This window comes from Camellia sinensis, chromosome 11, assembly GCF_055761805.1.
Source record: "Camellia sinensis isolate YWXY chromosome 11, ASM5576180v1, whole genome shotgun sequence".
NCBI classification, from domain to species: Eukaryota; Viridiplantae; Streptophyta; class Magnoliopsida; order Ericales; family Theaceae; genus Camellia; species Camellia sinensis.
The window spans coordinates 139,397,766-139,422,542 of NC_138971.1; the positions used below are offsets into that span (position 1 = coordinate 139,397,766).

General features: G+C 33.7%; 1 protein-coding gene and 1 long non-coding RNA gene across 4 annotated transcripts in view; one reads left to right on the forward strand and one right to left on the reverse strand.

The window, feature by feature from the left end:
• Nucleotides 1-4,621: 4,621 nt before the first annotated feature.
• LOC114303884 (AP-4 complex subunit epsilon) overlaps nucleotides 4,622-24,777 on the forward strand; it is a 45,189-nt gene continuing 25,033 nt past the window's right edge. For 2 of the 3 annotated variants that reach the window (XR_014344673.1, XM_028249030.2), the window contains exon 1: nucleotides 4,688-5,400. The gene's annotated coding sequence lies outside the window, so the exon portion shown is untranslated. Of the gene's footprint in view, nucleotides 5,401-24,777 lie in introns of all 3 variants that reach the window. The other variant, XR_014344674.1, reaches the window with a different exon arrangement.
• On the reverse strand, nucleotides 16,706-19,431 carry LOC145802906 (uncharacterized). The gene is made up of 3 exons (XR_014344672.1): nucleotides 19,159-19,431; nucleotides 18,543-18,596; nucleotides 16,706-17,227 (listed from the first exon to the last, which is right to left on the reverse strand). It is a non-coding gene; the product is annotated as an uncharacterized LOC145802906 (long non-coding RNA).

Below are 24,777 nucleotides of genomic sequence, written 5' to 3' on the forward strand. Positions count from 1 at the left end.
CCACATGACTCATATTTTTCATACATAACTATACAATTTCATGACAATTGAACACATGCATGCATCATTTGACTTCAAATTCAACATCACCAACTCAACACATTCTTTTTTTCTCATTCTTGATTACCCAATTAGCTTGAATACACAAAATCACAAGTCCAAACTTATGAATTCAAGATCAATTACCTACCTAGAGGCTCTATCCTTTCAATCAATAGCAAATTCTTGAGTGTGGCTTCAAAATTAACAAACTTCAAGACCAAAATTGTACAATTCTTCTTCCTCTCTCTAGGGTCGGCCTCCTCACTCTCACAATGTATAACTCAGATTTTTGGACTCAAAAAGAAACAATGAGAGAGTGTATAACCCTATACATAAGGCCCCCACCAATTCCAATATAATAATAATAAAGTAATGGGCACCAATTCATCAATTTAATCGATTTAATCTGACTCGAGTAAATTTTCAATTAAATTTCACCGTAGGTTCTAAAATTATGCCAATCGCAATGGCGTAATAAATTTCGGATTCTGTGGCCGATAAGGCCTCCAATTTAATTTTCAAAGCAGATAATCAAATAGATATTCCTACGGCGAACATATAGAAATTCAAGACCACATATTTTCACATAATGGCACACAAAATTATGCTAAACACATAATCATACTCATTTTAAAGACTAATTAACACATTACGGAACAGGGGTATCACATACGAGATGTTGAGGTGGCGGAAGAGGAGGCCGATAATGGCGAGGGAGGAGAGGAGGACAAGAAAGATGTCAGAGAGGAGGGTGAGTATACTTGAATTCTTGTATGTGCAGTGGTAGTACACCAGACTCCCGCATATCATCCCTATCACCGCATTCCCTTCTCCTCCTCCTCCTCCTCCTCCGACGTTGTTGCTATTCTTGCACTCTGAAGCCCTTTCCATTCACACAACAGCCTCGTTTGCTGTTCGTAGTCGTCTGCCGCCGCTCGCCGTCGATCAAGAGAGAGAGAGAGAGAGTAAGAGAGGGGTAAGAAAAGATTAGGGATTTTTGGTTTTGGGCCGGGGGGGTTTGAGATTGGGGATTTTTTGTTTGGGAGAGGGGGAAACAGAACCGAAATAAATAAATAAAAAACCAAAAAATATATTTTTTTTTAGGTCACAAATGAAATTTAAACAACAAAACAACGCCGTTTAACTCTTCTTTTTTCTTTTTTTTTTGGCGACGGGGGTTGCCTTCACCAAAAAACTTTATTTTTTGTTAAAATATTTTTTTTTTGTAGTTAATGAATTTTTTTAAAAAAAATTCATTTTTTTTAGTTACTAAGATTGAAAATTTATTTGTTTCATTTTTATTTTAATGAAAAAAAATTTATTATTATTTTTATTTGGTAGAAGTAGGGGTAATATTTTAAAGAAAAATATTTTTCACTAAAATAAAAGTTAATTTTTTATGGTCAATGAAAAATATTTTTCTGCGGCCCATTTTTTTTGGTTACTAAAATTATGAACTAATTTTTTGTGGTAGAGGAGAGGGAGCGACAGTAGTGGTGAAGGTGGTGGATAAGAGATGATGATTGTGGTGATGGCGAAGGAGATTGGTGGTGAAGTTGTGGTAGTAGTAGAGTAGATGGAGTGGCATGGGTGAATGAGAGGTAATGGTAGTAATAGTGGCAGTAGTGGTAGTAGTGGAGTGGTGGCGATGGTAGTAGTAATGGTAGTCGTAGAAGTGAAGTGGCGACAGTGACAGTAGTGGTGGTAGTGGAATGGTGTTTGCAGTAGTGGTGAAGGTGGTAGAGGAGATGAGTGGTGAGAGAGAGAGAGAGAGATGAGTGAGAGACAGATAGATGAGAGAGAGAGACAGAGTCATGAGCGAGAGAGAGACAAAGTGGTCACTAAAAGTGCATTTTCTTATAGTGGATGATAAGTGAAGAGGGAGCTCAGTAAATAGAGAAGACATGAGGGAGAGAGTGAGTAACGCGAACACAGTGGAGGAGAGATAGAGAGAGAGAGAGAGAGAGACAAAAAGAGAAAGAGATAGAGAGTGAGAGACAAAAAAAGAGACAGAGAGAGAACAAAGACAGAAAGAGAGAAATAGAGAGAAGAGAGATGAGCGAGAGAGACATAAAGAGAAGAGAGATGAACGAGAGAGATAGAGAGAAGAGAGATGATCAAGAGAGATAGAGAGAGATGAGAGATAGAGATAAGAGATAAGATAGATAAGCGAAAGAGACAGAGAGAGAACAGAGATGAAAGAAGATATAAATGAGTAAGAGACACACAAAGAGAGAGAGAGAGACAGATAGACAGATAGAGAGAGAGAGAAGAGTGATGAGTGAAAGAGAGAGAAAGAGAAGAGAGAGAGGAAGATAAAAAAATGGGTGAAAAGATATAGACAAAGAGAGAGAAAGAGAGAAAAAGAGCGAAAAGAGATAAATAAGAGAGAGACATAGAGAGATGAGTGAGAGAGCGAGAGAGATAAAGAGAAAAGAGAGACAGGGAGAGAAGAGAGATGAGAGAGATAGAGAAAAGAGAGATGGGCGAGAGACACAGAGAGAGAGAGAGAGAGAGACAAACAGATAGACAGACAGAGAGAGTGATGAGTGAGAGAAAGAAAGAGAAGAAAGACAGAGATAGAGACATAGAGAGAAAGAGAGAGAGACATAGACAGACAGAGAAGAGTGATGAGTGTGTGAGAGAGAGAGAGAGAGAAGAGAGACAGAGACACATAGAGAAAGAGAGAGATTGACAGACAGGGAAGAGTGATGAGTGAGAGAGAGAAAGAGAAGAGAGATAGAGACAGAGATATAGGAAGATGAAAAAATGAGTGAAAAAAGAAATGTTCAAAAGAGTAAGACGACGTCGTTTATTTATTTATTTTTTTGTGACAGAAAAATACCGTTGCATTTATTTAACCATTTTGTGACTATATATACATGAAGCTGAAGCCATCTCAAAGCCACAATATGTATATATATATATATATATATATATTTGCTTCTTTTTTTTTGCAACGGTACCTATTACAGATGCAAAAAACTCTTCTTTTTTTTTTTTGCGACTACAACTGGTACAGTCGCAAAAACTCTATTTTTTTGCGACAGCAATCTCTGCCGTCGCAAATACTCTTTTTTTTTTTTGCGACAACAATTTCTGCCGTCGTAAATACTCTCATTTTTCGCGATAGCATTTTATGCCATCGCAAATCCTCTATTTTTTGCGACGGCAAGTTGTGTCGTCTCAAAAAGTCACATTTTTTGGCGACGACAAATTGTGCCGTCTCAAAAAGTCACATTTTTTGCGACAACAAGTTGTGCTGTCTCAAAAAGTCACATTTTTTACAACGGCAAGCTGTGCCGTCACAAAAAGTTCTGTCTTTTAAGGTCACTTTTCTTGTAGTGATAATACGTGTTGTGATCAGACTTGAAAAAAGTTAAAATTGAACAATAGGCAAGACACATTGATAACGCTTTATTTAATATAGTAATTTGTCCTCTATGATACAAAACGAATGTAAAAAATTCCATCTCCAAGATACAATGGCTAAAGTTGAAGATAATCCTAAATACACATTTCTTAAATATCTCGCGACCAAAACCTTAACCTAAATAAAGCAATTTGTCCTCTATGATACAAAACCAATATAAAAAATTCCATCTCCAAGATACAATGGCTAAAGTTGAAAATAATTCTAAATACACATTTCTTAAATATCTCGCAACCAAGACCTCAACCTAAAAAATGGAGAAATACAGAAAAGTAATATATCTGTGGCCTAGACCATCTCCAACGCTTTACCAAACCTTACATCAGATTTGAAATTTGGTGAAAAAGTCACTTTTTGCAGCTCCAATGGTTTCATCAAATTGGTATCAAAACGAGAATTCACCAAATTTTTCATCAAAGTGAGAACAGGGGGAAGATTTCACCAATTTATTGTGCGTGACCGTTGGGGGAGACCAACCGGTCGACCGGTTCCCTTGCAAATAGGTTGGTTTAAACAGGTCAAAAGGTTCAAAGAGGTAAAAAAAAAAATACACTAACCGGTCGACCCCTGCTTTGATGACAACCATTGGAGCAGTCTGTATCAGATTGAGAAAATGGTCTTTTTTTTACTCAGATTTGGTGAAAATTTTGATAAACCGTTGGAAATGCTCTCAGGAACCCATTATAAAGGGTTAGAACAAACACCAAAATCATAAGGTCATAACCCTTGATATGAGACACAATGGAAATTTCAACCAAAAAAAAAAAAAAACCTGAACTTAATGGTTAGAGGCCATAAAATTTTCATCATATTAAAAATAAAAAATAAAAAAAAAAGTTTTGAAAATTTAACAAAAATTATAATTTATTTTTATGTAACATGCCTATCAAAGTGGCATTTGTTCCATTCAAAATTGGATGATAATTGTTTTTAAAGTAAATTAAAATTAAGGACTAAAGTGAAATAAAAAAATATTTTACAGGCTAAAGTGGGAAAATTATAAAATTTAGGAGCCAAAGTATAACCTCCCACATTTTTATGGCAAATAGCATTTTCCCTCCAGTTGTTTTGAAAATAAATTAGAAAAAATTACAAAGGTTAACAGTAAAAGTTTCAAATTTTTTTTTAAGGATTAAGGTGAAAAAGTTCTAAAATTTAAGGAGTCAAAGTGCAATTTTCTTTTTTTGTTTATGTGTTGATATTGTCCGTGCTGGTCGTGTGCTTCCCTCACATGGCCACTGGTTGATCCTCTAGTCTTCTTTGTTTCTTCCGACTCTGTTACACACACACACACACACACAAAACCCTAGAACTCATATCAAATTCCAAATCAAATTTGAATTCAAAACCTGGAACCAAAAATATTCGAAGCTGGAGACTCTCGCAATGGGCTCCCATGGGGGGTTCGGCGAATCCAAGGACTTCCTCATCCTCGTGAAATCGATCGGCGAAACCCGATCAAAAGTCGAAGAGGACCGAATTGTTCTTCGCAAGATCGAAACCCTCAAGCGCCAAATCACCGAACCCGACATTCCCAAAAGGAAGATGAAAGAGTTCATCATTCGCCTCGTCTACGTCGAAATGCTCGGCCACGACACTTCTTTCGGGTACATTCATGTTGTGAAGATGACTCATGACGATAATCTTTTGTTGAAGCGAACTGGGTTCTTGGCTGTGACTTTGTTTTTGAATGAGGACCATGATTTGATTATACTGATTGTGAATACAATTCAGAAGGATTTGAAACCAGATAATTATTTGGTGGTTTGTGCGGCTTTGAATGCGGTGTTGCGGTGCTTCCCCAGGTGGTGGAGTTGTTGGGGCACCCGAAGGAGGCGGTCAGGAAGAAGGCGGTCATGGCGCTTCATCGGTTTTATCAGCGGTCGCCATCGTCTGTCGCTCATCTAGTCTCTAATTTCAGGAAGGTGTGTGCTGGTTTTGCTCTTTATATGGTATTAATAACTACAGGAAATATGTGATATAATGGCGTTTTTTTTAACGGTGTTTTTTTAAACGCCATATTTTCTAATATTAACAACGTTTTATAAACGTCGCAATTTAATTTAATAAAAAGGTACCGTTTACCCTGTTTAAAAACGCCTTCGAATGTATCCCACATTTTAATTAAATAAAACGGTACCGTTTAACCCGTTTGGAAACGCCTTCGAATGTATCCCACTCTCACGCGCTCTCTCTCCCTCTTCGAACCCTCATTCTAATCTGAGAAACCCTTCTTCTCACTTTCACTCACTCAAATCTGAGAAACACCAGTGTATGAATCTCGCTCGCTCGCTCTCTCTAAACCCTTAAAGTGATTTCGATATCGAAGTTCGGTGATCCAATCTCAAAGTGATTTCGATTTCGTAGAGCATAATCAATTTCAATATCGATTTGGAAGATACGATTCAACCTTCTTCAGCTCGGTGATTTCGATTTCGAAGTTCTCTCTCTCTCTCTCTCTCTCTCTCTTTCTCTCTCTCTCGATTTCGAAGCTCCACCACCACCACCACCACCATCTGCATCGTCTACTAAGGTGAGCACTACTGTCTACAATCTCGATTTCGATGTCGAAGTTCTCTCTCTTTCTGTCAAAATCTTCATTCCGCTGATTCTTCTCCTAGGGTTTACAGTCTTGAACCTCCTCCTTGGGTTGGAGGTGAGGTCAGATTGTGTGTCATATCATCATTTCTATCGCAACTTTACTTTTTGTTGTGCTTAAATATCTCAATTGTTTAAATGTTGTTTTGATTACATTTCAGTCCCTTTGTTTACGATTTGATATGTTAGCAGTCTCTTCGAATGTATCCCTCTTATGTGTTTTTTTATTTGTAATTTTTAATCTATTCTTTTCAGTTTACGGTAATGATGCATATTGCAATTCATGACTCCATAATTCAAATAAATATTTTCATTTGCAGCCACCTTTTTTTTTTTTGGGCCAAAAATCTATGCAATCATGTATTTACTCCATTTTGTCATTGTGATTTACGCTATTGGCTTTGCATTGCTTTATTTCTCATTTCTTACTTTTGTCTCTGGAGTTTGAGAATGGACAATTTTCCGTACATTTTATTTATCTCATTACTTTTACTACTTCCCTTGTTGTGAGGTGTCTTGTATTTACCATTCACTCTAGAGTACTGTAAGGGGCCTTTTTTGGGTAAGGTTTCATAGAGAGTGTTATAGAATACTGTGTTGCATTGAGAGGTTGAAAGTCTTCTTATAATCCTTATTGAGTATAGTGGATTTGTCCTCCATTTCTGCAGTAGATATAGGCACACTCTGCCAAACCACGTATATCTTGTGTCTTGTTTTTGCGTGTGTGCTTTTGTTCTATTATTTACTGATTGATTGTGTAATTGGAATCACAATTCTGAAAAACATCTCTACTGACAAGATTGTTAAAAATTTTCATTAACCAGTTCTGTTCTTTCGTATTGCAGGAAAATGGGTATCATTTACTTTTTCTAAGCGCACGTGCTATCTCATAGGCCTATCACATTAAAGAATTCCTATTCAACCTTAAGCAGGTGATGAGATGGAGAGTCAATGTCACGAAAGTGATTGGTGCTATCTGCTGTCTGTTTCCTCACAGATTCCATTTCTCTCTTTTGCAGGATGGAAAGGCTTTACCAGAAGGGCCTGTTGTTATTTCCCCTGACGGACTGTTTCCTTCCTTGTTTCGAGAAGGTACTTGGTGTAGTGCTCTGTTTATTGAAACTCATTCATGAATTGCCTGATTTTTGTAAATTCCGCAACTTTATTTTCATGCAAGTGTAACAATCCACACATTTTGGGTTTTTTGCAAATTATATTGCTTGATCCATTATCTGAAAACAAGAATAGGAATGATTTGCAATCTCTGCAAATAGCTTCCATTAATATGTACATCTTGCATATATTTAGTGCACTGAGAGATTATCCTATCAAAATTTTGCAGTCATCAGAAGAGCTCCTCATGAATTTAAAATTGCTTGCTTAGAGGTTGGTTCTTGTCATCTCTACTACACAGGTATCTTAATATGTCTGGAAGAGAGAGGTTCTTAATTATGTTTGTTTACAATTTTTCAGGATATTAAGGCATTATTTCCTGCAGATTGCAACCCGTTCTATGCTGGTTTTGGAAATAGAGACACTGATGAGTTTAGCTACCTTAAGGTTGGAATCCCAAAGGGAAAAATCTTCATCATTAATCCCAAGGTAATTCTGAAAAGACTCCATTATGATTTGCATGAGATCTCAGCATGTCTAACATAGGAAAATGTTTTCTGCCGAAACAAATGGAGGATTAGTTTTGAAACTGCAATCACTGAAGGGATCTTTTTTAGTGCAATAATAGATACACTTCAATGAGGTTAACCCCAAGGACACTAGTGTGCCGTGTCTTGTCTATGATTTTTCCATTTTTGTTATTCTTCACCATTCATTTGAATAGAAATTGTGTTTTGGTACTCTCAGTTTATCTCCTTTCTTTTGTTGACTAACTCAATTCCCACCCATTTTCCCCCTTGGTTCCAGGAGAATTATAATTCATGGAATTACTGGAAACTGCCTCCTGCTTTGGATATTTGAAGGTCTTAAAAGAAATAATTCCTTCAACATTTAAAATTGGAATCATATGGATGCCGGCCAGCTTGTCAGAAATTATCAAGGTATCTTCATATTTTAGTTGCATGTATTGTAGGTTGGAAATCGGTACAGGAAATTCAGGATGTGTTCTCCAGCTGACACAATTAAAATGACAAGACATTTTTCTTAGAACTATTGTATGGGGATGCATTTTGAAGATTTCAGAATTTTAATCTGTGATTGTTGAAAAAAACCAAAACTGTCCGTGTAAAGCAGTAGGATCTGCTCAGGTGCCATGCAAAATGATCAGTAAGATTTTGGACAGAAGGCTGTTCTGGAATAAATTCCAAAACCTTTAGGACCTGAGGAAGCACACGCACAAACAATGAATCTGTAACAGAAACTAGATTAAACACACAAAAGCAACACAAAGATTTACATGGTTCATTTAAAGAAAGGGCTACATCTATGGATTCGTTGTGATTTCACTATGATCATAATAAAGGAATTACAAGAGTTTCTCACACTCAATTTCACAAACTCACTCTATTGATCTCACTAATAAATAGGTTTCTCACACTCTCAAGACTACTATAATAGAGTTACAAATGAGTATTTATAGAGCTAACCCTGAAAAAAGCCTAGGATTACTAGGATTAGAGTCCAGATGTCAAAATCAGATCAAAATTGCCTTTCCGTGCAAGTCTAGGCAGATAGCTCACTCGAGTGCCCATAGGCCCACTCAATTGAGCTTCCATTCTCAGCCTTATGCAAGTGCGCTTACTCTAGTAGCTGTTCATCCCTTTCTGGACAACCCTGCATGACTGGCCATGACCCCTGCTCGAATGCACCTTGCAATCAAGTTCCACCATTTAGGTCTTGTTTAGAAGTTAAACAAATAGTCAAGGAGGTTTTAAGACAACCTTTTAGTCCAGTTCAAACTTATAAGGACATAAGTCAATGAAAACTTATCATGCATTCTTTTTATCATGCCCACACACCTTATATGATTTAAAATTAGGACTGTTAAATGAGCCAAGCTACTTGAGCTTGAGTCGTGTTTGGCTCGTTAAATGCTCGTTCGATATTGGCTCGTTATGTAAAACCCACACTTAAATGCATTTTAAAACTCATTAAGTTTTTAAGCCAAGTTTGAACAATCTACTATTCGGCTTGATAAGTTTTTATTTACTGTAGACAAATAAGCTACTTGAATTTGGCTCTTTTAAAGCATGTCTGAGATCGACTCAACACATTTTGAAACTTATTTAGTTTTCAAGCAAACTTTGAACTATATCTACTACTCATTTCGACTCGTCTCATTTCACACAAGCCCTATTTAAACTTTTAGAATTATGTATATTTTGTGTTGCTCTGGTTTCAATCTTAATAAACAATTTTGCTCACAAATTACAGGGGCATGGTGTTTATTTCCAGGCTATAACATACTTCTCATCATTGATTAATAGATTATCAGATTTTGTGCATTGTCTGTGATGGATTGAAAATTTTAAAAAATAAAATCCCAAAAACATGTTTGTTAATTTTAAAGCATAAAATATTTATTTATGTTAATTATTTATGACAAATCTGTTGTATAGGTCTACTATTTAAATCCGAAAAATTTTGTTTTTTTATAGATTGGTTTGGTTTCAAATTTGATGGAATTGTAGGTGATGAATTGATTCATTGGTCTTGATTTACGACTAAATTGATCCAATACGAACCATGCTTAGGGGTGTAAGAGTGGAGAAATCAGAACTAGGTGCATTGATAGAGAGGGGGAGAGAGAACAGAGAGATACCTTGATCTATGAAAATAGTCAAAATTTGGCAATCAGGATAACCTGTTTTATTCTCCTCTTCCTGAAGCTCATGTTGTCATCTTTACTTCTCTTAAAATTTTCTACTGCATCATTTATTATTTTCCTTCATGTTAAATACAATTGCATCAGCAATGATATGTGCATAAAAGTTTACGCACACAGTATCCACCAATGTCTCACAAAATGTACAAATTGTTGCATTTTGTGCACACAAACTTTCTGTGCGTGTAGGGTTTTGCATTTTTATACATGTCAAATGATGAAGTTTCATTTTGTCATGAGAACAATGGTGTTGGTGTTCTTGTTGCAACGACAGATATTCACAAGGCTAATTTTATTCTCTCAAGTTGGAGGACACGAAAACTATGGAATCAGAGACGAATTCCATTGACAGGGCTGTTGCTAACCTCATGTTCAGTAAGGTGGATTCGGGTGGAATAGATCTCCTCGCTGCAGTGTCATCCAAAGAGGAAGCTAAGGGAACAACCAAACAGTGCAACTACAGCTTGAATCAGCCACAACAACCTCATTGGCATCACCACATAAGAAGTTCAACCGGTGATGCCGAAGTTCCAATTTTCGGTTAAATGAAGCCATACTTGCTGCTGCAGCAAATAGATCCATGCAAATTTCTCAAGCACTGTATTGTAAGCACTATGTAGTCGGTACATGCTGTCTCAACTCAACAGAGATGCACATTTCAAATTTCATGGAGTACGTGGACCTCTTTAAATGTGTATGTATATATATATCAAAGTGGTTTGTATTTGTTAACAGGATGTGAATTCTTGATGCATCCACTCAATTTTGGTTAGCACCTAAATGAGTTATATGTTTCTGTTAAATTGATTATTTTTTTTTACTTGTTTGTCTTGTTTGGTTGGTTTTTGGACTTAAATATGTATATATATGAAGTTGGTTTGTACTGATATTAGTAAATGAAATTTAATCTAATGTTTTCCATTCTAATCTAATGTGTCAATCTATTGTACTGATATTAACTTTTCTAATTTGGTCCTGGTTGTGATTTTTTGCAGGAGGACAAATTGGCAAAGTTTGCCTCGTTCAGAAAGAAAATTTTGTTTATGAACTGGCCAAGCTTTTGTTACTATCGATATTGTGTCATTAGGAGTATAGATGTCTTCTTTGCTTTCTGCATGAGTTTTCAAGCCTGACTTTGTAAATAAATCCTCACGGATTTTTAATATATTTTGTGTCTAGATATATTCTGTAATTGTACATGTATCACATCTTATTGCATTGTTTTTTATTTTTAATTTTTTTTTTCAAACTTAGTTAATTTATAATTTTAATAAACATCAATTATTAGTTCTTAATAATTGTTTATGACAGGTATTTTTTTCAACCATATAAAATTAGCACAACTTCAAAAAAAAAAAAAAAAAGAGGCTATGGCGGCGTTTTTTGAACGTCACTATATCCCTATCCCAACGGTTAGATTTTTAAAATGTATAAATGTCTTTGACGGCGTTTTCAAAACGTCGCTAAATGTCATAGTGAGTTAGGGTGGGACATTTGGCGGCGTTTTTCCTATATTAATATACCGACGTTTTCCAAACACCATAAAGCTATAGCGACGGCCGCGTCTTCGGCGTTTGGTACTAAACGTCACAAAAAGAATTAACGACGTTTTCAGTACCTATAGCGGCGTTTTTAAAACACCGCTAAAAGTCAATTTTCCAGCAGTGAATGTTGGTATTAATGTTGTTAGTTTCACAAATATGACCCTATGACACGGTACTCTAAAAATGGTGGCGTAGGAGTATCGGGTACTTACTGGGTGTCATATGGGTATTTTAAAAATGGTATCGTACTAGTAGCGGGTACTTATTGGGTGCCATATAGTACCAGTATGCCGAATACATGCTAGGTACGGCAAATACATTTGGTTACATTGTGCGTACGGCATGGGTATGACACCAGTACAGCGAGGTGAATTTTTTGTTTTTGTTTTTACAGTTATTACAGCCTTTATTATTCTTCTTTCAATTTTGAAAATATCAAGTAATTTATTTTCAACAACTTTTACCCATGAGTCATGATTTTACTCTTTTTTGTATCTTGTTTTAGATAATCAAAAAAGAAAAAAAAAAGAATTATATAACTTTTTAGACAAGTTGTTCTCTTTTTAATTTTGATATTGAAACTTTGATCTGTATGTTAGATGCTTAGATTTCAATTTAAAAAAGAAAATTAAAAAAAAATTGACGTACCCCAACCGTATCCGTGTCTTACTTTTTTAAGAGTTTCCATACCCGCACCCGTGCTTTATAGATATGACCTGATCACAATGGAGAATAAATTGTCTATTGGATTATTTATTTATATGTATTGGAGAGCAATGGCAACCACCACAATTGGAGACTGCAGTTTGAATGCTTTAATGGATATATACCATGAGTTGTGCTCCAAGGAGAGTACAATTTTGAATCCTTTAACCGATAATATACCATGAGTTGTACCCTAGGAGACTGCAATTTTTAATGCTTTTAAGTGATAATATACCATGAATTGTACCCCACAATAGGAGAGTGTGATTTTGTAAGTTTGAAGTGATAAAATACCATGAGTTGCCCCACCATAGGAGAGTGCAATTTTGAATGCTTTAACGGATAATATACCATGAATTGTATCCCACAATAGGATAGAGCAATTTTGAAAGCTTTGAGTGATAATTAATGAAGTACGAACACTTCAAAATAGGCATCATAGCGGTGTTGGACATAGGGATACGCCGGGGACACGTATGGGACATGCCTAATTTTATTATTTTTTTGCAGGGACATGTCAAGGACACGGGGACACGCTAGGGACATGCTGACGTGTCCGTTTAATTTTATTATTATTATTATTATTATTTTTTTGCGAGGGACACAACGGGGACACGTGTATCCAAATATGAATAATCTATTAATTTGTTTAAATGTAGTGGTTTATATATATATATATATATATTGAATTAATGTTAGTTTTTATTAATTTGATTGTTTGGTTTAATGGTTAAGACTTGGCCTAATAACCTTAAGGCTATGGATTCAAGTCTTGGGGCCACCATTTTGTGAATTATGCCAAAGGTTGAGTGTGTACTCAATCTTTCCCCTCTCAAACACATATTAATGTGTACTAATTGAGCGTTGTTGGTAACATAAATATTAATCTACATAGTAAATATATATAAAAATAAATTTAAAATTTTTTTCTATGTTTTCCATCGTGTCTGTATTCCCGTTTTTTTGAAATTTACATGTCCCGTATCTGTGTCCATATCCGTATTTGTAGCTATATCCCTGTCTGTGCTTCATAGGTGATAATATACCATGCGTTGCACACAATAGGAGAGTGCGATTTTGAATGCTTTAATGGATAATATAACCATGAATTGTACCCAAGGTTCTGAAAAGCGGTTACGGTCGCCGTAACGGTGGCGGTGGCGCGGTTGCGGGTGCGGGGTGTAAAGGCCGCAGCGTAACGGTTGCGGTTACCGGAACTGTGAATTTTTTTATTTTTCGCACAATTTACAAAAAACTTACCAATACGCATATTTTTTTTTAGAATCATATTTATTTGGTTTTAAAATAAATTTAGATAATTTTTTCATAATTTTTAAGTATGATCCAATATATTTCATATTTTTAAATCACTATAAAATATTTTTTTTTACATTTTGTTTCAATAATAAATGACTTTATATGTCATAAATCCATGTTACACTTGTGGCCAAAATTTCTTTTATTGGACTTAGATGTATAAAATTATTTTTAATTATTATACTTGTGGAAGCATATGTGCATTTTAACTCAAATAGTTTTTAAAAAGTATACATTCTTAATGGAAGAACTTGACAAAGTACATAACATCATAGCATAAATCACAAATAATAGAGAGTACATTTTACATAATGTTACTACTAAAATTACATAATGTCACCACCAAAATGAGTGACGTGGTGCATCTTGGGATTCAGATTGTTGAGCTTGATTGTTGCTGCTACCTTCACCCCACCAAAATGAGTGACGTAGTGCATCTTGGGAATTAGATTGTTGAGCTTGATTACTACTACCTTCACCCCATCCAGTAGGAAATATATAAGTAAATGTGCTCATCATGTCATCCCTTTCTGTTTCGTGCATTGGGAGAGAAAATGGATACCTTGGCTGAAAAGGATCAACATACTCTTGTTGGGCTTGTTGATAATTTGGCAAACCATATCCTAGAGGACCACGTTGTTGAGGGGGCCAAGGATAATTTTGTTGAGGTGGGTAAGGATAGCTCTGGCTATCACTGCTATAGGATGGGTAAGGATGATATGGATAACTATGACTACTATCAGATGAATCAAGCTGTTGTTCTCTACTTCTTATCCTTCTTTCATCCCTACGTATATCACTACCACGAAACCTCCTAGGTAGTTAGGGTAAAGGTGCAACAGGTTCTCCAATATCATAATGTTCCCCAACATCACATAATCCAAATCCTCCAATAAAATCTTCACTTCCTGCACCAAAACTAGTACCATCACCGCCATCACCACCACCGTCACCGTGAGAAGTGCCTTCACCATCACCATCATCACCTCCTCCATCAGATGGTGTTAAACCACCACTATTATCACTTTGAGTTGGAGTAGGAGTTGAGCTTTGAGAAGTGCGTCGAGCTTGATATCTATGGGTGCCACCACCACCGTTTCCGTCGCTGCCATCGCCGCCATCGCCATTGCTGTCGTTGCCACCACCACCATCATCATCTGAGACCAAATCTAGCCATTCAGAATTATCCACACCATCTAGCAAAGGATTTTCCCTTTCTTCTATCCATAGACTTATTGGATCATCTTCTTCAAATATATAATCCAAGTTAATAGGATTAAAACTCCTATCAATCTCCTATTGGCTGCTTCTTTTAACGTGTCTCAATTTTAATCTCATGTTGTAGGTGATGAAGACTAATCTTTGGATTTTCTTATATTTCAATCTATTCCTCGTCTTCGTATGGATGAGACTAAAAGTACTCCAATTACGTTCACAGTGAGATGATGTGGTGGTTTGATTTAATACTTTCACAGCTATTTTTTGAAGTTCAGGAGCACAACTGCCATGAATAATCCACCACTCAGCTGCACAAAACTACATTACATTAGACATAAGTCAAAATATGATAAAAAATTATTTAAGTATTTATATATTGTAAATTTGTAATTTTGAAAATAAAACCTGGATTTGATTGTTTCCATGCTCTTTGTGCTAAAGGAGTACTAAAAGTTTCCTGTTTATCTCGAAACAGCAACAACTACAATTTGGACAATCATTACAAGTAACATTTGCAAAAGTAGATTATTACTATTAAAATTTAAATAATTGGTACGTACTTGATTTGTTACTTTCACTTGAGCATCCATATTAGGCTCCAGTCTGGTAATTACTTTTTTAAGTCCATCCATCACTTCTCTTATCATTTCATTGGATGAGGTAACACCATATTGGAATTGAGGATTTAAAAAATATCCTTCAAAAATAAGAAGACAAATAATAATTGTAAATAAATATACATTTTATAATTGAAATCATAACACTTACCAGTTGCATGCAAATCTTGATGCAATTGAAAAGATCATCGAGTATCAATAATTTTCCAATACTCGGTGTAGTAGCGACAATCTCTTTTAATTGCCAACTTTGCTCTATCTATAGCTTCATATATGAAACCCATTGTTGGCTTCTCATCTCCATCAACCAACCTCAATACTCTGACTAGGGGCTCATGAACTTTACAAAGCTCTGTTGCTTTCTGCCAAAACTCCTTTCCCAAAATAATTTTTTCCACATTGTAAGGCTACCCAGTCTTTGCCTTCCCCCATCTAGAATTCTTCCACTCATCACTATTAAACATAGCTCTCAATTGTTGTTTATATCTAACAATACTCTCAATGGCAATAAAATTTGTAGCAAATCGAGTGATGGCAGGTCGAATCAATTCTCTACCTCCAGTGAATTTTCTCATTAAATCCAACACCCATCCACTATTATAAATGAAATTGGTGATGGTTTTACCATCTTCAATCACCTTTGCTACACTTTTCTTATGGCTATGTCTTTTAGCATGAGATCGATACAGTGTGCTGAATAAGCTGTCCAATATAAATGTTTCCTTTTTCTCATTAACATTTTACCGGCTGCTTTCAGTGCAGGTTCATTATCAGTTACCACTTGAACAACGTATTGTTCTCCAATTTCATCAACAACTTTATCTAACAACCCAAAATAATATTCAGCAGTCCTACTAACAATATTAGAGGCATCAATTGATTTGTGAAATATAGTACCTCTATTGCAATACACTAAGAAGTTGATGATGTGTTGCCGAGTTAGACTGCTCCAACCATCACACATGATGGATACACCTCTCTCTGCCCAAATTCCCTTGAATGATCCTATCCATTCTGTCATTTCATCATGCTCCATGCCCAAATATACTTCAGAAACTTCATAAGCACTAGGACCCTTTACTCTTGGCCCTACTTCAGCAGCAACATCAAGCATGGGTTGTGTATACTCTGAATCAACTGCATTGAATGGAATACGATTATAGAGTATAAACATGGACACTGCCCGTCACAATCTCTCTTTTAGCTTCTGTAAATTCATTGTGGAGATTTTTCGCTATTTTGTACTCTTGTTCTTTTGGAGTTCTACATCCATTGCCCTCAACCTCGCTTCAGGAGCATTGGCCTTAATCCAATTACGTCCACTCCCACCAGCTTCACGCACAGATTGTGATCGACGAAAAACATTAGCAATACCTAACCCTTTTGGCATTCTTTGAGCACTACCCCCTGCACCAGAACTACCACCTGCATCGTATTGTGATCCATGACCTGCAACACCTCCTCTAAATTGTTGCCTTTCCTCCCATTGTTGTTGTGAACGAATACTTGCTTGTCTAGCCCTGGTCATCTCTGGATCAGAGTCAGAGTCATCATCTCGAAGATTTACAAAATCTTCCTCTTCATTTTCATCATAGAGATCATCTCCCCTAATATGTGCTTCCAATTCAGCTTTTCTCTTTTGTTTGTCTACTTTACTCATTTTCTTATTTTGTAAATGTTTCATCATTTCTTGCATCACGTCTCCACTAACATTAGGACAAGAACGCACTTGTCCTGTTTGATGTGCTAAATGTTGTTTGAAACGCGTAATCCCACCTTTAATGTGATGTCCACAAAATTTGCAAATAATATGATGTCTAGTGCCTTCAACTTGAGTTCCAAATTTCCAACCAATATCATCACTTGGGGGTTCATCATTGGCACCCTTTTGTCGTGGCATTTTTGAATATGAATTCTGCATCATTAATACATTTTTTAAATTTATTTTTAAATGAAATGATTGTAAAAAAAATATTTAAAATTAAATACTAAATAAAATAATTATAAAAAAATGTAACCACTATTTATACATTTGGATTTTACATGCCAATGTAATCATATAAAAATTTAAAAATAAATTATAAAAATATTTTTAAAAAAAGAAAATTTTTCCATAAAACTTGTTGTCACAACAAATTTTGTCATTAAAAAAAAAAAAATTTGTTATCACAACACATTACAATAAAAAAATATTTATAATTAAATGTAAAATGAAATGATTATAACAAAAATTCAACCACTATTTATACATTTGGATTTTACATGCTAATGTAATTAGGAATAAAGACATTTTTCATGGCATTGATTGAGCTATTGTTTTTGTTTTTATTTTTTTATTTTAGAGAAAGACATTTTTTTAAAAAAATAAATAAATTTGTGCTATCAAAATTGTTGTCACAACACATTACAATAACAAATTTTTTTAAAAAAATATTTCAAATTAAATACTGAATAAAATAGTTATAAAAAATACAACCACTATTTATACATTTCGATTTTACATGCCAATGTAATTATATAAAAATTAAAAAATGAATTATAAAGAATTTTTTTTGAGGTATTGATTTTTTTTAAAAAAAAAGACATTTTTTTAAAAATAAAATTATGCCTTTACCAGTGTTGTAATAACAAAATAAAAAATATTTATAATTAAATATTAAATGAAATGATTATAAAAAAATTCAACCACTATTTATACATTTGGATTTTACATGCTAATGTAATTAGGAATAAAGACGTTTTTCATGGCATTGATTGAGCTATTGTTTTTATTTTTATTTTTTTTTATTTTAGAGAAAGACATTTTTTTAAAAAATAAATAAATTTGTGCTATCAAAATTGTTGTCACAATACATTACAATAACAAATTTTTTTAAAAAAATATTTCAAATTAAATACTAAATAAAATAGTTATAAAAAATACAACCACTATTTATACATTTCGATTTTACATGCTAATATAATCATATAAAAATTAAAAAATAAATTACAAAGAATTTTTTTGAGGTATTGATTTTTTTTTCTTTTGAAAAGGTATTTTAAAAAAAAATAGTGACTTCAATATTGTTGTCACAACACATCACAATAACAAAATAAAAATATTTATAATTAAATATTAAATGAAATGATTATAAAAAAAATTGCAACAACTATTTATACATTTGGAGTTTACATGCTAATGTAATCATATAAAAATTAAAAAATAAATTATAAAGAAAAAAAATTCTTACATAGTTGTTTTTTGGGCTTCAATCACTTGAGTATTTGTTATCTTTTTGAATAACCTGCAAGAAAAAAAAATTCAATAAAAACTGACATATATAAAATGTATTAATTTAATTATAGGTGTTATGATTTTTAGATATTATAAAAAAAATCAATCACTAATTATTATATATAAAATACTAAAAATAAATGCATTGCTCTAGATATATATGTATATATATATATTTAAAAAAAAATCAATCACTAATTATTATATAAAAATACTAAAAATAAATGCATAGCTTTAAATATATCACATAAATTTTGTAAGTTTTACAAAATTTAAAATCTGAAAATCATTGTAAAAATAAAATTAATAAAAAAAAAATTTTTGCTAGACACGGGTGTCTTCCCAGGAAGCTGCACACAAAAAAAAAAAACAAAACAAAACAAAACAAAACAAAAACAAATGTTATATTATATTATATAATTTATATACCTTCCCAAGGTATATCTTCCTAGGAAGCTACAAACAAAAATAAAATAAAAAAACAAAACAAAGGGGCAGCACTTTCGGAGGAGATGAATTCGGTCCAGGAGCAAACAAAACAAAATAAAAAAAGAAGATCAGAGGAGATGAACCTGTGGAAGCAGCACTTCGGTGAAGACGTAAACAGATCAGAGTTTTGTGTTGAAGAACAAAGGGGCAGCTGGAGAGTCACAGAACAGAGGCAGGTTCATCTCCTCCCTCTTCTCTCTTCTCTCTCTCTCTATTTCTCACTCATATCATCCGTATTTCAGATCTGAAAATTTGTGGATGGATACACCTCACCTCGAAGTGGTTCATGTGCTGTAAAGCAAAACATTTGAACCAGTGATTGAGCCTCTGAATAATAAAGGTATGTACCACATCTTTTGTTTTTTTGTTTCTTTCTTTTGTTTGAACCAACATTTGCACTATCCGTATTTCTTTTGTTTTTTTTTTTGAAAATAATCAGCGAAAAAAGCCCTGTAATGGGTGTAACGGGCCGTTACGGCCGTTACGCCACCGTTACGACCGCTACGTCAGCCGTAACGGCCGATACAGCTGTGAATTTCAATCACACCCAAGGTTTAAAAATGCGGTGTTACGTAACGGTTTCAGCCGTTACGTAACGGTTTCGGTGGTAGGCACCACGCGTTACCCCCGATTTTGCAGTGTGATTGAAATTCACAGGTGTATCGGCCGTTACGGCCGACGTAGCGGCCGTAACGGTGGCGTAACGGCCGTAACGGCCCGTTACACCCATTACAGGGCTTTTTTCGCTAATTATTTTCAAAAAAAACAAAAGAAATACGGATAGTGCAAATGTTGGTTCAAACAAAAGAAAAAAACAAAAGATGTGGTACATACCTTTATTATTCAGAGGCTCAATCACTGGTTCAAATGTTTTGCTTTACAGCACATGAACCACTTCGAGGTGAGGTGTATCCATCCACAAATTTTCAGATCTGAAATACGGATGATATGAGTGAGAAATAGAGAGAGAGAAGAGAGAAGAGGGAGGAGATGAACCTGCCTTTGTTCTGTGACTCTCCGGCTGCCCCTTTGTTCTTCAACACAAAACTCTAATCTGTTTACGTCTTCACCGAAGTGCTGCTTCCACAGGTTCATCTCCTCTGATCTTCTTTTTTTATTTTGTTTTGTTTGCTCCTGGACCGAATTCATCTCCTCCGAAAGTGCTGCCCCTTTGTTTTGTTTTTTTATTTTATTTTTGTTTGTAGCTTCCTGGGGAAGATATACCATGGGAAGGTATATAAATTATATAATATAATATAACATTTGTTTTTTTTTTTTCGTGTGCAGCTTCCTGGGAAGACACCCGTGTCTAGCAAAATTTTTTTTATTATTAATTTTATTTTAACAATGATTTTCAGATTTTAAATTTTGTAAAACTTACAAAATTTATGTGATATATTTAAAGCTATGCATTTATTTTTAGTATTTTTATATAATAATTAGTGATGGATTTTTTTTAAATATATATATATATATATATATATATATATCTAGAGCTATGCATTTATTTTTAGTATTTTATATATAATAATTAGTGATTGATTTTTTTTATAATATCTAAAAATCATAACACCTATAATTAAATTAATACATTTTATATATGTCAGTTTTTATTGAATTTTTTTTTCTTGCAGGTTATTCAAAAAGATAACAAATACTCAAGTGATTGAAGCCCAAAAAGCAACTATGTAAGAATTTTTTTTTTATAATTTATTTTTTAATTTTTATATGATTACATTAGCATGTAAACTCCAAATGTATAAATAGTTGTTGCAATTTTTTTTATAATCATTTCATTTAAAATTTAATTATAAATATTTTTATTTTGTTATTGTGATGTGTTGTGACAACAATATTGAAGTCACTATTTTTTTTAAAATATCTTTTCAAAAGAAAAAAAAATCAATACCTCAAAAAAAATTCTTTGTAATTTATTTTTTAATTTTTATATGATTATATTAGCATGTAAAATCGAAATGTATAAATAGTGGTTGTATTTTTTATAACTATTTTATTTAGTATTTAATTTGAAATATTTTTTTTTTAAAAATTGTTATTGTAATGTGTTGTGACAACAATTTTGATAGCACAAATTTATTTATTTTTTAAAAAAATGTCTTTCTCTAAAATAAAAAAAAATAAAAATAAAAACAATAGCTCAATCAATGCCATGAAAAATGTCTTTATTCCTAATTACATTAGCATGTAAAATCCAAATGTATAAATAGTGGTTGAATTTTTTTTATAATCATTTCATTTAATATTTAATTATAAATATTTTTTATTTTGTTATTACAACACTGTTAAAGGCATAATTTTATTTTTTTAAAAATGTCTTTTTTAAAAAAAAATCAATACCTCAAAAAAAATTCTTTATAATTCATTTTTTAATTTTTATATAATTACATTGGCATGTAAAATCGAAATGTATAAATAGTGGTTGTATTTTTTATAACTATTTTATTCAGTATTTAATTTGAAATATTTTTTAAAAAAAATTTGTTATTGTAATGTGTTGTGACAACAATTTTGATAGCACAAATTTATTTATTTTTTTAAAAAAATGTCTTTCTCTAAAATAAAAAAATAAAAATAAAAACAATAACTCAATCAATGCCATGAAAAATGTCTTTATTCCTAATTACATTAGCATGTAAAATCCAAATGTATAAATAGTGGTTGAATTTTTTTTATAATAATTTCATTTAACATTTAATTATAAATATTTTTTTATTGTAATGTGTCGTGATAACAAATTTTTTTTTTAATGACAAAATTTGTTGTGACAAGAATTTTTATGGCAAAATTTTCTTTTTTTAAAAATATTTTTATAATTTATTTTTAAATTTTTATATGAGTACATTGGCATGTAAAATCCAAATGTATAAATAGTGGTTACATTTTTTTATAATTATTTTATTTAGTATTTAATTTTAAATATTTTTTTACAATCATTTCATTTAAAAATAAATTTAAAAAATGTATTAATGATGCAGAATTCATATTCAAAAATGCCACGACAAAAGGGTGCCAATGATGAACCCCCAAGTGATGATATTGGTTGGAAATTTGGAACTCAAGTTGAAGGCACTAGACATCATATTATTTGCAAATTTTGTGGACATCACATTGAAGGTGGGATTACGCGTTTCAAACAACATTTAGCACATCAAACAGGACAAGTGCGTTCTTGTCCTAATGTTAGTAGAGACGTGATGCAAGAAATGATGAAACATTTACAAAATAAGAAAATGAGTAAAGTAGACAAACAAAAGAGAAAAGCTGAATTGGAAGCACATATTAGGGGAGATGATCTCTATGATGAAAATGAAGAGGAAGATTTTGTAGATCTTCGAGATGATGACTCTGACTCTGATCCAGAGATGACCAGGGCTAGACAAGCAAGTATTCGTTCACAACAACAATGGGAGGAAAGGCAATAATTTAGACGAGGTGTTGCAGGTCATGGATCACAATACGATGCAGGTGGTAGTTCTGGTGCAGGGGGTAGTGCTCAAAGAATGCCAAAAGGGTCAGGTATTGCTAATGTTTTTCGTCGATCACAATCTGTGCGTGAAACTGGTGGGAGTGGACGTAATTGGATTAAGGCCAATGCTCCTGAAGCAAAGTTGAGGGCAATGGATGTAGAACTCCAAAAGAGCAAGAGTACAAAACAGCGAAAAATCTCCACAATGAATTTACAGAAGCTAAAAGAGAGATTGGGACGGGTAGTGTCCAAGTTTATACTCTATAATCGTATTCCATTCAATGTAGTTGATTCAGAGTATACACAACCCATGCTTGATGTTGCTGCTGAAGTAGGGCCAGGAGTAAAGGGTCCTAGTGCTTATGAAGTTTCTGAAGTATATTTGGGCATGGAGCATGATGAAATGACAGAATGGATAAGATCATTCAAGGGAATTTGGGCAGAGAGAGGTGTATCCGTCATGTGTGATGGTTGGAGCAGTCTAACTCGGCAACACATCATCAACTTCTTAGTGTACTGCAATAGAGGTACTATATTTCACAAATCAATTGATGCCTCTAATATTGTTAGTAGGACTGCTGAATATTATTTTGGGTTGTTAGATAAAGTTGTTGATGAAATTGGAGAACAATACGTTGTTCAAGTGGTAACTGATAATGAACCTGCACTGAAAGCAGCCGGTAAAATGTTAATGAGAAAAAGGAAACATTTATATTGGACAGCTTGTTCAGCACATTGTATCGATCTCATGCTAAAAGACATAGCCAATAAGAAAAGTGTAGCAAAGGTGATTGAAGATGGTAAAACCATCACCAATTTCATTTATAATAGTGGATGGGTGTTGGATTTAATGAGAAAATTCATTGGAGGTAGAGAATTGATTCGACCTGCCATCACTCGATTTGCGACAAATTTTATTGCCATTGAGAGTATTGTTAGATATAAACAACAATTGAGAGCTATGTTTAATAGTGATGAGTGGAAGAATTCTAGATGGGGGAAGGCAAAGACTGGGCAGCCTTACAATGTGAAAAAAATTATTTTGGGAAAGGAGTTTTGGCAGAAAGCAACAGAGCTTTGTAAAGTTCATGAGCCCCTAGTCAGAGTATTGAGGTTGGTTGATGGAGATGAGAAGCCAACAATGGGTTTCATATATGAAGCTATAGATAGAGCAAAGTTGGCAATTAAAAGAGATTGTCGCTACTACACCGAGTATTGGAAAATTATTGATACTCGATGGTCTTTTCAATTGCATCAAGATTTGCATGCGGCTGGTAAGTGTTACGATTTCAATTATAAAATGTATATTTATTTACAATTATTAATTGTCTTCTTATTTTTGAAGGATATTTTTTAAATCCTTAATTCCAATATGGTGTTACCTCATCCAATGAAATGATAAGAGAAGTGATGGATGGACTTAAAAAAGTAATTACCAGACTGGAGCCTAATATGGATACTCAAGCGAAAGCAACAAATCAAGTACGTACCAATTATTTAAATTTTAATAGTAATAATCTACTTTTGCAAATGTTACTTGTAATGATTGTCCAAATTATAGTTGTTGCTGTTTCGAGATAAACAGGAAACTTTTGGCACTCCTTTAGCACAAAGAGCATGGAAACAATCAAATCCAGGTTTTATTTTCAAAATTACAAATTTACAATATATAAATACTTAAATAATTTTTTTATCATATTTTGACTTATGTCTAATGTAATGTAATTTTGTGCAGCTGAGTGGTGGATTATTCATGGCAGTTGTGCTCCTGAACTTCAAAAAATAGCTGTGAAAGTATTAAGTCAAACCACCACATTATCTCACTGTGAACGTAATTGGAGTACTTTTAGTCTCATCCATACGAAGACGAGGAATAGATTGAAATATAAGAAAATCCAAAGATTAGTCTTCATCACCTACAACATGAGATTAAAATTGAGACACGTTAAAAGAAGCAGCCAAGAGGAGATTGATAGGAGTTTTAATCCTATTAACTTGGATTATATATTTGAAGAAGATGATCCAATAAGTCCATGGATAGAAGAAAGGGAAAATCCTTTGCTAGATGGTGTGGATAATTCTGAATGGCTAGATTTGGTCTCAGATGACGATGGTGGTGGTGGCAACGACAGCAATGGCGATGGCGGCGATGGCAGCGATGGAAACGATGGTGGTGGCACCCATAGATATCAAGCTCGACGCATTTCTCAAAGCT